Source organism: Panthera pardus, unplaced genomic scaffold (genome assembly GCF_024362965.1).
Source record: "Panthera pardus isolate Hobbes unplaced genomic scaffold, ASM2436296v1 HiC_scaffold_12, whole genome shotgun sequence".
Lineage (NCBI taxonomy): Eukaryota > Metazoa > Chordata > Mammalia > Carnivora > Felidae > Panthera > Panthera pardus.
The window spans coordinates 105186853-105203246 of NW_026526677.1; the positions used below are offsets into that span (position 1 = coordinate 105186853).

At 42.8% G+C, this 16394-nt stretch overlaps 1 protein-coding gene across 3 annotated transcripts in view; it reads left to right on the forward strand.

The window, feature by feature from the left end:
• The window catches only part of ALG9 (ALG9 alpha-1,2-mannosyltransferase), a 98053-nt gene that overhangs the window by 67125 nt on the left and 14534 nt on the right, over positions 1-16394 (forward strand). The gene's annotated exons all lie outside the window — the stretch shown is intronic.

The following is a 16394-nucleotide window of genomic DNA, read 5'->3' on the forward strand; positions in this document are numbered from 1 at the left end:
AGAATGTTGAGGTGAGGGAGTCATGGCATTGAGCTGGAGGAGTCAGGTTGTTTGTGGGCTGAGGTCCAGGGAGCCCTGGGGTGGGGGGGGGGGGGGTGGGCAGAGCCCAGGCAGAAAGTGAAAGGTAGAGAACCAGGTCCTGAGAGGCAGGACTGGGACTCAAACAGAGAAGAAGATGTTTTTAGGAGGACAGAGTGATCAGAACCTGCCGATGAATGAAGATGAGTAATAACAACTGTCGGTTGGGTTCGGCAGCTGATGAAAGCAGTTTTGATGGAGTGGTCAGAGCATGGTGACTTGGAAGTTAGGGGTCAAAGCAAAAGCAGCAGGACAAGACCTGGAGGTGGCGAACACAGAGGTTTTCTGGAGAGTTCTGCTCTAACGGGAAGCAGAGAAATAGGGCTATGAATGGTGGTGGGCACTGCAGGGGGAGTGATGATGGATTGTGTCCTTTGGATTTTTTTATATTGTGGCATATGTGTAACATAATTATACACAAAAACCCTACAGTTTGCCATTTTAAGTGTACGATTCAGTGGTATTAATTATATTTGCAAAATTGACCTACACATTTTGTAAATTGAAGGGTGGTTCGATGCATTTCTGTGTTGGCCTGTGATCACAGCAGTAGCATCAACTAACACCATTATCGTGTCACATGGTCATTATTTCTCTTTTCTGTTGACAATGCCATTATCTATTTTGAAACCTTTGCATCACCCCAAACTGTTCATCTTTTATTTTTTTGAAATGAGGGAAATCAGTTATGTTTGTATACTGATGGAAATGATCTCTTACCTGGAAACTGGTCATGTAGGAGAAAGGAAGGAATTGGTGGAGCAGGTGCCCTTGATGCCGGTGAGAGAAGATGTTTCAAGCAGACAGGCAGCAGGTAGATTGTCTCTGTCAGTGATGGAGATGTTCTGTATCCACACTGGCCAACATGAGAGCCACGAGCCATATGCAGCTATTAAGCATTTGAAATGGGACTACTGTGGATGAGGAACTGAATTGTTAATTTTGTTTAATCTTAATTTAAATAGCCACACATAGCTGCTAGATAGAGGATAGTAATAGGCAGCAGGTGGGTGTGATAATGGGTATCTGGCAGCTTTCCTCTGATGGCCTCTGGTTTCTCTGTGCAATAGGAAGTAGGATTATCAGATGAGAAGGGAGTTTGTGGGGATGAGGTGTTCAGGATTTGAGGAGAGGGAAATAATTGAGAGTAGGAAACAAAAGGAGCTTGAGAAATACAGTATGATTGGAAGACGGGGTAAAGAACCCACCTGAGTTTAAACTGAGTTAAGCACTGAGTTAAGCACTGAGTTAAGCCCTGAGTTAAGCACTGAGTTAAGCACTGTGGTTGCTTTTTGGTGCTCTGGTGATAATTTACATACCATCAAATCCACCTACTTTAAGTGTACAACTCAATAATTACTAAATTTAGCAAGTTGTGGGTATATGAATGGGATTATATAATATGTGGGGTTCTGTATCTGCCTTCTTTGACTTTGCATGTTTTGGAGATTGATTCATGTTATAGCAAGCATCAGTTGGTGTCCCTTTTTGTGCCTGAATACTACTCCATTTATGGATATAACTATTTTGTTTACCTCTTCCCCAGTTGATGGATATTTGGGTTGCTTCTACTTTTTGGCTATCATGAATAATGCTGTTGTGAATGATTATGCACACATTTTTGTGTGCAGGGTTGGAGTTTAGCCAAGAAAGTTCAGCAAAGCATGAAGGGGCAGGGGAGTTGAGTTTGTGTAGGGGAGTGGTCATGGCCTTAAGTTAGGCGAGGAGGGGTGGGGGGTGCTGAGGGAGTGGAGGGCCATGAGAGGTGGTGGGGTCTTGGGTTGATACTCACATGTGGTCAGAATTGGAGTAGTAATGGGAGAGAGCTGGCAGGAGAAGCAGCAGTGATGGTGTGAACGCTCTGCATCACACGTGTTCTTCGTTATTGTTATTCGATACAGTACTTGGGGTAGGTTGCTGTGGTGCCTTCTATTTTGAGTTGAGAAAACTGTGACAGCCTGAGATCTGGCCCTGGGAAGATCTCCAGCGTGGAGGGGACAGCGCATTCCCAGCAGCCTTCCCATTAGCAGAGGACACTCAGTGGTTCACAAATAGTGACAGCAGTACGCTGACCACAGAATGAACTCTGTTTGTAGCAAATGGGACAAGGGCGTATTTTAAGGTAAGTTTTTTTTCCCTTTTGGTTTTGAGGGTTGACATGAGAAGGTGTGCCCATTTTCCCATTTCCCCTTTCGATAGCACACGCACCCTGCAGCTGGTGCACATAGACTGAGAGCCTTCGGGACAAGGCAAAGAAACCATGCTCATACAGTTCTCACTAGAGACTTTGAAATCTTCTGAGGGAAGAGCAAAAGGTGTTGGTCACTTCCCCACCTGTCTTGTGATGAGCAGTGACTGGAGATACTTGCACGGCCACACAAGTGCTGTGGCTCCTCTGTCTTCACCACCCTCCTCATCCTTTCCCAGAGACGTTGCTTGCTGTTCCCCGCTGAGCGTTCTGCTTCCCTCACAAGCTCAATGTTAAGGGCAGAAATAAAGCATAATCGGTTCAATTTGATAAACATTTATCACACACCTTGTGCATCCTAGATTTGAGACTGTGTGCAGAGAAGACGGCTGCCTTGGGGACTTTGGTACATCTGGGGAGAAACACTACACCAGAGAAGTGCCATGGAGGCGTAGAAGGGATGGGCAATTCCAAAAAGGCTCGGGTGGGAGAGGCTGAGGAAGATCCCAAGAGGAGGTGACGTGAGGATTGCATTGGTGATAGTGTGGGTGGCGGACTGGAAGGAGGGAAAGTTGGAGGCACAGAAACAGGATAGGAGACTATTCTGGTTGGCTAGATGAGAGGCAGCGAGGGTGTGAACTCGACTGCCGAGGACTGATAGACTCAGGAGATATATAGTGTCTGGAAGATGAGGTCAGAATTTTTCCCAGTATCACGCAGCTTTCCCCAGTGGCCTCTATCAAGCTTTTAACATTTTCCTTTGCTGTATTAGAAGCGCAGTCCTAGTCATTGTTGGGGATTGCTTGCTCTGGCTGGGCTGGTCCCCGAGCAGAAGGTTTTGCAAGTTTGAGCACAACTTGCTGGAGAGACAGACCTTAAGCTGATAGGGCATCTCGTTTCTCCTGTTGGTGGGTGGTGGGTGGGTCCCTGCTGCTGCTTCATTTCCCCTCCGCAAGCCTGCCCAGCTCACCCATCACACCGCTAGTGCAGGGGGAGGGAGGGGGCTGACTGGGGAATGCCTTCTGGGGTTTTTCACTTCCCATAAATTGTACTCATTTCCCATAAATTGGCATTCTCTTCATGATGATATGCTGAAAAAGAAGAAAATCTGTTGGTTTAAGAACTGAAAAGGTACAGTTCACTTGAAGGTGTGCAGAGTGTGGTGAAAGAGCAAGGGGTCAGAGGACAGGTGCATTTAATCCTGGCTGCCCGCTACTTTATGGGGGTGTAGTAAGGATCAATTGAGAGCGCAAATATGAAAGTATTTGTAAATTCTAAAGCATTATGTAAATGTCAGGCCTTTCCATTAATTAGCAGGCAGTATAGTGTTCCAAAATTATGCTGATTATTCTCTCTTAGACAGCACTTCCCAATATACATTGATCTAACCGCAAAAACAGTGGGATCCCACAGCCTAGTTTTGCCACAGCAATTTATAACTGTCAACACCATGACATCTCATGTTGCTGACTTGGGACAATAAGTTGGACTGTCAGAGGCTGTGGGCCCCAGAGATAACGCGCTGAGGTGGTGTCTGAAATGCTTGTAGGACCTTGATCCTGGATGCCTTCCCACCTGTTCACTGGGGATGTTACATTTCCTCTTCTGCTGCTTGAGACCGTGGTTTGTGTATGGGAGCAATTTCTGTAGCAAGGAGAAGTACAGTACCATCTGCACCAAATGGCCACTCGTGTCTTAGACCCTAGACTGGATGGGGCTGTAGGCCTAACTGTTCTCTAGCTCTTTCTGAGGAAGGGAGGTTTTAATAAGTCTGTGACCTACTGCCAGGTGATCTTTTAGAAATGTAAGATTATCTTAGATGTTTAAGTCCCTAAAACTGAAATCTGCTTCCTTTATATTTATAGTTTGAGATCAATTGTTTCTTTCTTCCGTTATCCATCTGTCTGTCTGGTCATCTGACATGCATCCAATCAGATATTTTTTAAACACTGCCAGGCACTGTCATGGATCTTAGGTATATAGTGACAAACAGTACACACACCTTACAATATAACAGGGAGGCTACCATTGAACAAAAAACCATCCAGATCAATATATAATTACAACCTGTGTTAGCTGCTTTAAAGGAGAGTTCAGGGCACTATGGGAGAAGGAGTCAGCAGAAGGAGGCACCTGGAGACTCAGAGCCAGCTGGTTAGGCAGGTTTGGAAATCAGGAGACAGTATGTCTCTGTCACAGAGCTAGATTTTTTAAGGGATGTGAAAGAAGTAATTAGACACAGATTTTGCCCTTTAAATAACTTACAACTTGTGTAGTTATACACGCAAAAACAACTTGAAAATAGTATTAAGACCATAGAAAGGTACCAGGTTGTAACGCTAGACCTTCTAAGAAAGGAGAGGCCTGTCTGTGGAGGTAGGAGTATACTGAGAAGCTTCCCGGAGGATGTGGTTCCTGAGCTGAGGCTTAAAGGAAAAGGAGGATTTGTACCAGTGGTAAAGAGGGCAGCACCACTTCCATAATTCACGGAGAAGAAATCACAAGCGCAAGTGGAAAGATAAAAAAGAAGCCTTTTGGATGAAGCGCCTGAGGGTTTAGTCAAGAAAAATTTAATTGACCTCTTTCACTGGCTTAAATTGGCTTTTAGGTAAAGTGATCTATAATAGATCATCCAAATCCAAATGCTCTTGAAAATTAAAGGTGTCCTGTCCTGGGCAGATCAAGACATACGGTTTATTTAGTGTGACCGGAATACAGGGCTTGCCCCAAAAAGCAGGATGAGGAATGGAGCATGTATGGTTCCTTTGCCCCATATTCATGTTTACTGTGGATTTTCCCATAATTAAGTTATTTGACTTAATCTGCTGACCCTCCTTGGTATTGTAGCCTAGGTTAGGTCTCAGCCATCTGCAAGGGAAACAGCCTGGGTAGTTTGAAGACCGTACAGGCACATCAGAATACCCTCCTGGGTGGAGACTCAGCTCCAGGGGGAGGTAGCTTAAAGATGATTAGAACGATATGGTGACTGGTATACATTTAGACATTCTCAGTATCTGTGACTACATGGGCTTGTTTTCCATGGAAATTGTTGGAAGAGAAGTAAGGCCTTTACTGTTGGGCTAGTGAAGAATGACTCCATAAAGAGGACTAAATGTGCTTAGCCCGTTTGGGCGAATGCCAGTCCAGATGTCCATTCTTTACCAACAGGCTGCTTCTCTGCTTTATGAGAGGCCTAGAGATCCCAGAACCTGTTAGTCTGAGATGGGACCCAGGCCTAAGATCTTAACCATTTCTATTGTCCCCCCGCCTTGCTTACAGCTGGTACCAAGCTGTGCCTTCCTCTCCTCTCCCTGAGTTGGCCATGTCTGCGTCTGGCTAGTTTTATAAGGCTTCTCTGACTCCTAGGATATGGAATCTAAACTAGTCAACAAGATCACTTTTTAAACCAGACACATTTGTTACTCTATGGCCATCTCATATTACATACTTGCTAAAATAAGAGAGGATTTTTTTTCCTTCTTTGAAGCATGATATAATTGCTGCTTGTATAAAATAGCTCGACAAGTGGGTGGATGTAATGCCTACTCTGAGATTCCCCAGAGAGGAGTGAAGGGAGAGTGTTGTAAACTACCGGCTCAATGGTGGGTTCCTCCTAAGCGTGGTGTAGGAGTCTGGTGGGAAGTGCCTCTCCAGGATGTTGGAGCTGGCCTCCTGCACACCAGGGCCTGCCTGTGTGTGGCTTTAGAAACAAGCTGGGAGGCCCTGTCACTGCTTCACGCGGCTGCTTTCCACCCACACTTTCCTCCTTTGTTATAGGTCCCTTTTGTCTGGCTGCTTTGCTTGAAACCTTTGGTTTTTGGATTATGAGATTTCCTTCTTCCTTGTTTTGGATGTGTTAGCCTCATCTAACTGAATTTTAGGTTTGCCTGATGAGGGGCTGGGATAATTTGGGGAGACTTAAAAAGGGCAGGATTTCAAAGCCCTGCGAATGTATAGTTCTAGAAGAAGAGATGCAAGTCGGGAGTTGAAAGTTAACCCCCTCGGGCCCGGTAGGAGAGGGGCCTTCCCTAGTCCTGATAGCCTCTGCTGTGTGTGTTCTTTCAATGCCCAGCACAGGATTCTCAGTGGCCACTGAGCTTTACCTGTTGTGGAGATTGTTTACTGAGACTATGAGTCTTCTTTTAGCCTCCAAGTAGAAGTGAATACAGCAGCCCTGAGGCCTGAAGAGGCCATGACACCTGTATCCATTTTGGTCCTGTGTGGTAGTCTGGTTGATGGCAGCCATGGTGTCCTCTGTCCCTAACCCCAGCATAAGCAGAACTGTTTATTTCTGGGAGATCATAGAGAATCACTGCAAAGGGCAAATTAGTTGGAAGCCCTTGTTCTAGTTGTGGTGGTGTAACAAATCATCCTAAGCTTAGCAGTATGAAAGAATAGCACTTACTGATTATTGTTTTCTCTCATGTTCTGGAGTTGACTGGGCTCAGCCAGACAGTTCTTCAGCTGCTCAGAGTTCTTTATGCATTGGCCATCAGACGGTGGTTCGGGCTGGATGGAGGCGTTGGGAAGGCCTTCTCACATGTCTAGCAGTTGATGCTGGCTAGATCTCAGCTTGGGCTGTTGGCCAGGACATCTACATGTGGCTTCACCATGTGGCCCACGCTTCTTCACAGCATGGTGGCTGGCTTCCAAAAGCTAGTATCTCAAGAGATATAACGTTTTTGATGACCTAGTCTTGGAATTCATACAGTGTATCACTCTTGTCTCATTCTGTTCATAGACAGCAAGCCATTCCAATAACCCAAGTTTGAGGGGAGAGGAATTAGACTTTCCCTATTGATGGGAGAAATATCAAAGGATTTATGGACGTGTTTTAAAACCATCACAGCTCTTTTGATGCCATTCTTCATCCAAATTGAATAGTTTTTGAAATTTTGCTTTTTTTTTTTTTTTTTTTTTTAAATTTTTTTTTCAACGTTTTTTATTTATTTTTGGGACAGAGAGAGACAGAGCATGAACGGGGGAGGGGCAGAGAGAGGGAGACACAGAATCGGAAACAGGCTCCAGGCTCCGAGCCATCAGCCCTGCGCCTGACGCGGGGCTCAGAGCCTGACGCGGGGCTCGAACTCACGGACCGCGAGATCGTGACCTGGCTGAAGTCGGACGCTTAACCGACTGCGCCACCCAGGCGCCCCTGAAATTTTGCTTTTTAAAGGAGATGTCTTGTAGAAGAGACCTGTGGTGCACAAAATAGCCCAGCAGGCTGTTCATCTGCAGCTTTGTGTTACCCAGATGGAAAGGGAGACTACACCCTATGGCAGAATTTGGTTTCAGGCCAACACTTTGACATGCTTCAGATGATGTTCAAGTCCTTGGGGTAGAATTAGTTCTTCCTCCCAGGCAGTAACTGAAGTGCTCTGGTCTTTTCCCCACCCATCAATCATGGTCGTACCTCCAGCTCCTTCATCTATGTCAAGAATACTGAGAAATCGTAAGGAAGAAGAGATCAGAGTTTCTGAACTTGTGTGATTCTTGGTAGTTCATTGTTCTCAATACTTTTTGTTTCTTTATCAGTTCTTGGCCTTTCCTTTTTGTTTGGTTTTGTGTTATCTTCTCCCAGATACTTAGCTGAGACTTTGATCTGGCAGAGCTACTCCAGGCTAGCTTTGGTTTCAGAACACAGCAGCATTTTCCTCATTGTAGTCTTGAGCTGTTTATCATTGAGATCTGCTGACATTTTAAGAAGGACAAACCTGTGTGTGTGTGTGTGTGTGTGTGTGTGTGTGTGTGTGTGTGTGTGTATTTCTGAAGGTCGGAGAGTGTGCTTCCCGTTGTTGTGAAATTCGTTCTCTAGAAAGAGACTGTGTACAGACCATCGGTGCTCCAAGTCCATACTATAGAGACTCTCAGATTTGAAAAGTATATACAGTCTTTCAGGACTGCCACTGCTTTTAACTGGCTTAGACCAAGCAGCTGGTCTCATCAGAGGTCTTAACTCTGAGTTCCTTGAGAGTTAGAAACCACAACTCTTACTGAATCTCTGTAACTCCTAGCACATAGTAAGGTCTCAGAAAAATATTTATCCATTATTTGATGAATTTCATTTTCTTTTTCTTTTTTTTTTAGTTTGATTTGGCACACAATGTTACATTAGTTTTCAGGTGTACAAGTTCACACTTGGATAAGGTCATACGTTATTTCTACTTTGACCACAGGTGAAACTGCCATCTGTCACCATACATCACTATTACAATGTCATTGACTGTATCCTTATATTGTGCCTTTTATTCCTGTGACTTGTTTATTCCATAACTGGAATCCTGTATCTCCCACTCAGCTTCACTCGTTTTGCCTATCCCCTTTACCCACCTTCCCTCTGGCATCCATCAGTTTATTCTCCATATTTATAGGTCAGATTCTGCTTTTTGTTTATTCATTTGTTTTATTTTTTAGATTGCTCATATAAGCGAAATCATATGTTATTTGTCTTTCTCATTCTGACTTACTTCACTTAGCATAGTACCCCCTGGGTCCATCCATGTTGTCTCAAATGGAACAGTCTCCTCCTTTTTTTGTGGCTGTGTAACATAGTCCATTGTGTAAATCCACATCTCTTTTTAAAAATGAAATTAATTTTAATTCCAGTATAGTTAACACATGGTGTTAGATTACTTTCAAAAATGCACAATATGATTGTGATTCAGTAATTCTATATATGACTCATTGCTCATCACAGTAAGTATGCTCTTAGTCCCCAGCACCTATTTGACCCATCCCCCACCTCCCCTCTGGTAACCATCAGTGTGTTCTGGATAGTGTTAAGAGTTTATTTCTTGGGTTGTGTCTCTCTCTCTTTTCCTTTGTTCATTTGTTTTTGAACTTCCACATAAGAGAAATCATGGGGTATTTGTCTTTCTCTGACTGACTTATTTGTTTAGCATTATACCCTCTGGCTCTATTCATGTCATCAGAAATGGCAAGATTTCATTGAAGTTTACTTTTTTTTTTTTTTTTTTTAATTAGAGCATGTGAATGGGGTAGAGGGGAAGTAGGAGAGAGAATGAATCTTAAGCAGGCTCTATACTCCGCTCAGAGCCTGATGTGGGACTCAATCCCATGACCCTGGGATCATGACCTGAGCTGAAATCAAGAGTCAGATGCTCAACCAACTGAGCCACCCAGGTGCCCTGGCAAGATTTCATTTTTATGGCTGAATAATATTCCCTTGTGTATATATGCAACACATGTTCTTCATCCATTCATTTGTCAATGGACACCTGGGCTGCTTGCATATCCTGGCTATTGTAAACCATGCTATAGTAAACTTAGGGGTGCATCTGTCTTTTTGAATTAGTGTTTTTGTTTTCTTTGGGTAAATACCCAGTAGTGGAATTACTGGATCATATGGTATTTCTATTTTTAATTTTTTGAGGAACCTCCATACTATTTTCCACAGTGGCTGCACCACTTTACTTTCCCACCAACAGTGCATAATGATCTCTTTTTCTCCACATCCTTGCCAACACTTGTTTTTAGTGTTTTTTATTTTAGCCATTCTGACTGGTGTGAGGTGACATGTCATTGTGGTTTGATAAGGCATTTCCCCGATGATGGGTGATGTTGAGCATATTTTCCTGTGTCTTTTAGCCATCTGGATGTCATCTTTGGAAAATATTTATTCAGGTCCTCTGCCCCTTTTAAAAATTTTTTTTTTTATGTTTAGTTATATGAGTTTTTTATATATTTGGGATATTAACTCCTTATCAGATATATCATTAACAAACATCTTCTCCCATTCCATAGGTTGCCCTTTTGTTTTGTTGATGATTTCCTTTGCTGTGCAAAAGCTTTTTATTTTACTGTAGTCCTGATAGTTTATTTTTGTTTTTGTTTCCCTTGCCTCAGGAGACCTATCTAGAAAAATGTTACTACAGCTGATATCAGAGAAATTACTGCCTGTGCTCTCTTCTAGGATTTTCATAGTTTCACGTCTCAGATTTAGATATTTAATCCATGGTGAGTTTATTTTTGTGTATGACGTGAGAGAGTGGTCCCGCTTCCTCTTTTTGCATATATGTATCCAATTTTCTCAGCATCATTTGTTGAAGAGACTGTCTTTTCCCCATTGTATTTTCTTGACTCCTTTGCCAAAGATTGACTGTATAAGCGTGGGTTTATTTCTGGGTTTTCTATTCAGTTCCATTGATCTGTGTGTCTGTTTTTGTGCCAGTACCATACTGTTTTGATTACTGGAACTTTGTAGTGTAACTTGAAGTCTGGAATTTTGATTACTCCACTTTTGTTTTTCTTTATCAAGATTGCTTTGACTATTTGGGGTCATTTGTGGTTCCATACAAATTTAAGGATTATTTGTTCTAATTCTATGAAAAATGCTGTTAGCATTTTGATAGGGATTGCATTGAATCTGTAAATTGCTTTGGGTAGTATGGACATTTTAACAGTGTTAATTCTTCCAATACATGAACCTAGTAGATATTTCCATTTGTTTGTATCCTCTTCAGTTTCTTTGATCACGGTTTTATAGTTTTTTGGATGTAAGTCTTTTTCTCCTTGACTAAGTTTATTCCTAGGTATTTTATTATTTTTGATGCAGTTGTAAATGCTGTTATTTTCTTAATTTCTCTTTCTGCTATTTTTATTAGTGTATAGCAATGCTATAGATTTCTGGGTATTAATTTTATATCCAGCCACTTTACTGAACTTATTTATTACTCTAGTAGTTTCTTGGCAGAGTTGTTAGGATTTTCTGTGTACAGTATCATGTCACCTGCAAATGGTGAAAGTTTTACCTCTTCCTTACCAATTTGGATGCCTTTTATTTTTCTTGTCTGGTTGCTGTGGCTGGGACTTCCAGTACTGTGTTGAATAAAAGTGGTGAGAGTGGACATTCTTGTCTTGTTCATGATCTTAGAGGAAAGGCTCTGTTTTTCACCACTGAGAGTGATATTAGCTGTGGGGTTTTTTTTTTTTTTTCTTCTTTCTCTCTCTCTTTTTTTTTTGTTGAACTTTAAGGTCAGTTTATTAAGCTGAATGATGAGAGCTATCAGATGAATATTCTCTTGAAAAGTATTTTTTCTCAGAGTAAAAGATCAACACCTCAGCACAGCCACAGATGCTGTGGTAGTCTGGGCTCTCTGCAGTTAGGGATAGTCCACTCGTCTGTCAGATCAGTGTCTTCTGGGTCAGCACGATTGTAGTCTGAGTCATCCTTGTCATCCTCTGGCTCCAAGTCCTCCATTTCCTGCGAGGTTCATCCGCGTCTACTGCTTGCAGCATCTTCTGAAAACTGGGTATCAGATGTGTCAAGATGATGATCTGTTTCAGTGTTTCACATAGCTGTTTCCCACTTAATTTATTCTTTCCTGCTCATTCTCCTTCTTGCATTCATTTCTTTTTAATTTCTAAGAGTTCTGCATCAAACTTGGCCTTCCAACTTCTCATTTGTAACAGGAGTGCCATGAAATAATTGCCTTTCAGCTTTGTCTGCTTCTTTTTCTGTTTTGTTTCTTCTCTTCCAGTTTCTTTTTAAATGTTTATTTATTTTGAGAGAGGGAGCATATGTGAACTGGGCAGGGGCAGAGAGAGAGAGAGAGCGCGAGAATATCCCAAGCAGGCACTGCATGGTCAGTACTGAGCCCAATGCGGGGCTGGAGCCCATGAGCCATGAGACCATGACCGGAGCCAAAATCAAGAGTCAGATGCTTAACTAAATGAGCCCCACTGGCGCCCCTCTTCTGGTTTTTATTTGATCTGTTTCATTTAGTTTTTCTCACACAGCTGTCCCTAAAGATCATCACCATACCATAGTTTCCTTCTGCCTGTAATGCTAATTGTGTTAAAATGTCTGAGCCATCATTGTCTTGTAGATTTTCTTGGGAGATTATTTCATAGAGGGGCTTCATCTAGGTATTTTTAACTGTATGTTAACTTGAGGAGTAGCCTGGACAGTTTCTTCATTTTCTCAGGCCTCAGATGTCAGAGTAATGGTGAAACTGGGTGGATTTTCTGATACTACTGGTTAATGACACTCTCAAGCTGCTCTTCACTCATCCCCTTCCTGTCCTCACAGCACAGCTGTACTGCTGGTGAGAGAGAACATGAACAGAACTGGGGCTTGAGGGGGTAGCTGAGAGACCCTTGCCTGTGAAAGGAGTCAGGGTGGATGGACTCGAGAGCCTCCAGCTCATTGTGCTCTGCTGCTCCTCCATAGTCGGTCAGCGTGGCCTCGCTGCTGCCCACGGACCGCCCAGCCACCCAGGTAGAATGCTGCAGTGGGGGCCGCAGTGCACCTCGAGGGCTGGCAGCGGCTGCGTGGGTGCAGGTGCCGAATCCCCGGCTGGGAGGCCCTGGGCCTAAAGCCAGGTCGGGCCTGCTGAGCAACAGTCCCACGTGGGCCTCCGCCTTGCAGTGGGGTCTTCATATATGGCCTTCATTGTGACAAAGGATTTTTATCTCTAAACCTACTTTGTTGGGAGTTTTCATCATGATTGGATGTCGAATTTTATCAGTTGCTTTCTCAGCAACTATAGAGATGATCATGTGCTTTTTTCATTTTGGTGATGTGGTATATCACATTGATTGATTTGTGAATATTGAACCATCTTTGCATCCCTGGAATAATCCTCTACCTAAAGTGGCTTCCAATGTTACCTACTAGTTCTCACGTAGAAATAGCCCAAAGGAGGTCCAAAGAGGAGACACAGAAACATTTTTGAACGCTGTGTAGTGTCTTCTGCACAAGAATGGTGCGTGTAGCATATAATGCCTTCATATCTAAGTAGCCATCAAACAGAAAACAGATGAGTGTAGAGCATTTTCCCAGCACCTTGGTGGGACTAAAGGTCAGAAAATGGCCAGTTGCCTAATACTAGTTCTTTCTCAGTCCCCTCATTCTGAATTTTTGTTTAAAGGTGACTATCAAGAGGTTATGGTATTATGTCAAGTGACCGACCAGGGCCATGAATCAGTTGTACACCAGTCTTGAAGTGCTGTGAGTACACTTTGTGTCTCAGTGAACTTGCAGATCATGATAGGGATCTTTGGAGGTTGCAACTGGGAATATATCTATTTATTGAGTGTCAAGGGTCTGTTGGACATGCCTGCTGGAAATAAAGTTTCATTCAGTAAATCTTACATTAACAGAGACCTGGAGAGGTTACTTGACCTTTTGCATTAATGTTTTCTTTGCTAATATGGATGCCCTCTACATGTCAGTTGTGCTGGAACATCCCATGGGCCATCATAGCTTCTGCCCTCCCCCACCCTCCTACTATAGGTTCCTGCTTTGTAGAGACCAATCTGATGTCTTTAGGACTGAATTGTTTGGGAAGAGAAGAGAAAAAAAAAGCTTTGTATTACTTTTGATAATTGCTTTTTCTTTTAGAAGATGAATATTTCCTGAAGTGAGGGAAGTGAGAGTAGATGCTCACATTTAAGAGGCAGGGCATAGTCATTCTTTCACCCACAGAAGAGGATTTACTGAGTTCTTTCTGTGGTACCATCCTAAAAACTGGAGACTGAGCACTTAGATGAAGTTCTGTCTTCAAGAGACTGGTGTTCTAGTGGAGTATGGCACCCAGCACATAACTCCTGTGTCCATCTCTCTTATTGGGAAAAGAGATACATGTCTACTCCGCAGTACTGACTAAACATTAGTGTCCCTCAACCCATTTCCTACTTAAGAGTATCAAAGAACTGTCACATTTAAAAAAAATACTTATTTTTGAGAGAGACAGACAGAGTGTGAGTGGGGTACGGGCAGAGAGACAGGGAGACAGTCTGAAGCAGGCTCCAGGCTCTGTGCTGTCAGCCCAGAGCCAGACGCAGGGCTCGACCTCACAAACTGTGAGATCATGACCTGAGCCAAAGTCAGACGCTTAACCAACTGAGCCACCCAGGTGCCCCAGAACTGTTACATTTTTGATGCATACCAGCTTTTTGATAAGCTCTTAAATTGCTTGATATGGGACTGTAGGTTGAGGGTGGCTAAAATTAAACCTTGATGGGATTCTGAGATCTCTTCAGAACTAGAGATAGCTGTGAACGGCCCACTCTACTGCAGAAAATCAGTCACTGAAATATGAACTGAGTGCAGGAGAGCAAGAGATGGAGACCAAGAGAGGAAGCCAGCTTTAAAAAAGAACTGGTGATGTATTTAGACTATAGGTTCACGGGGATATTGATGTTTGGATGGATGGATGGATAGATAAAAATAAAAGAGAAAATCTGAGGACTAGGACGTTTTGTTTTTAACGTGAAAAATTGACCCAGCATTTCATTTATGCCTTTTGAACTGTCAGGCAGTCTTCCATTGACGTCAGCAAGGGCAGATTGAAATCTCCATGGCAGAGCGTGGCCTGGCCCTGATAAATAGGGCTGGTAATTGAATTAGAAAACATTCTGAGCTGTCAGCTAATTATGCTATTCAGGCAATTGCTTTGTCCACGTCTGTTTCATCCTTGAATTGGTTGAGTGACTTTCTCACTGGGAGAGGGGAAGTCGGCTTCCATGACTGAGGCACGTATTTTGTGTCTCCCTAAATTATGCTTCCTGTGCTTCCCTAGGGCAATACTTTGGCGTTTCACATCATTACAGACATTGTTGTAGGAGTTTTGATAGACATTAGTTTTGTTCTCATTTGTATTTCAGTCTGATCTTTGTTTCCAGGTCTGTGAGTGTACACGCACACATTATTCCAGTGCTCAACTGCTCTTTTCTTTCACAAAGGCAAATAACCAATTTGATTTCCCTTTTTCCAGCAACACTAAAACAGTTCAAAATGACCCAGTCGTGCTTAACATATTAAAACTGTTGATGGTAAGAAATTTAGAACAGCAGCTATAGTGTTAGAAGTGAAGAATTCAAGCCAACTTGTCTTTGAGTGTAAAAAAAAAAAAATCATTATACACATACAGAGGTGTGTAGATTGACTGTTTATTCATCTTCTAGAAGATAGTAGTGGCTGTAGATATGAAAGGTAGACAGTGCTCTTAAAGACTACAAGCAGATTCTGCAGGAGAAAAGAAGATTCATCTTCTAATAAGGTTTTTTTTCCCCCAATACCAATCTCTGATGATAGATTCTTCTTAGCTTCTACTTATATAGAGTCACCATCTTTTATATAGTTTTGTGTTTCAGGCTTAACTAGAAAGGCCTTCTTACTTCTTGAACACGTGATAGAATTTGATGCTGAATTTCTTAGGATTGTACCCTGATGAAGCATGGCACAATCAGATGCTTTGTGGATCTCTTGATGTTTCCAAGTCAGACCCATGTTTGGCCTTGGCAACATGGTTATTGCAAACCACACAGATGATTGGAGTTTAAATTCCCTGTTGAGAGTAGCAATCTTTTGTCCACTATTGTTTTTCTAACCCATTGTTTGACATGGTGCTCAGTCACTGGTGGCTGAACCGAACTGAAGTCAGGTCTCATTTGTATAAAATCCCTGTGTCACTCTCTTCTTTCTATCTTGCTGCCTCCCTGCTTTCCATTCATCCATCCATTCAACATTTTTTCTTCAGCACTTACTATATGCCAGACACTGTACTGTTGGTAAATAAAACAGACTTGGTCCCAGAAATCTTTGGTGGAGGGTGTGGAGGATAGAAAATAAACAAGTTAGCCAACAAATAAATGTATAATTAAAAATTGTGAGGAGTGTAATAAATAAGGTACGCTGAAAGAGATTAACTGATAGAAATGGAAACCTAGGGTTTCCTAGGATGGTTTCAAGACCTGTTGAGGAGGGTGTCAAGTTGGCGGAAGAGCATGGAAGTTCTTGGCTTTTCTTATCCCTGAAATGCAGCTAGATCAGCATCAAACCATTTTGCACACCTAGAAAATAGATCTGAAGGTTAACAACAATCTGCATAACTTGAGCCAAAGAACTCAGCAGGTATGCAGTGTGGAGAGGTGAGAGGGTGAGAGAGAAGCCGTGGAGGGTAGGGAGTGGTATTTGTGGACAGAGGACAGAGAAAGGGGAAGGGGGAGAGTACAGGAAAAACAGTCCCCTGAAAGCTGGAGAGAAAGTCGAAGCACCCATAAGTGCCTGAACAAGAAAGGGAGAAAGGAGGAAGGAGAGGGTTTCAATATCATTAGGACTCTATACAGGACAGAGCAGCATTGGGAATCCCACAGCCCAATA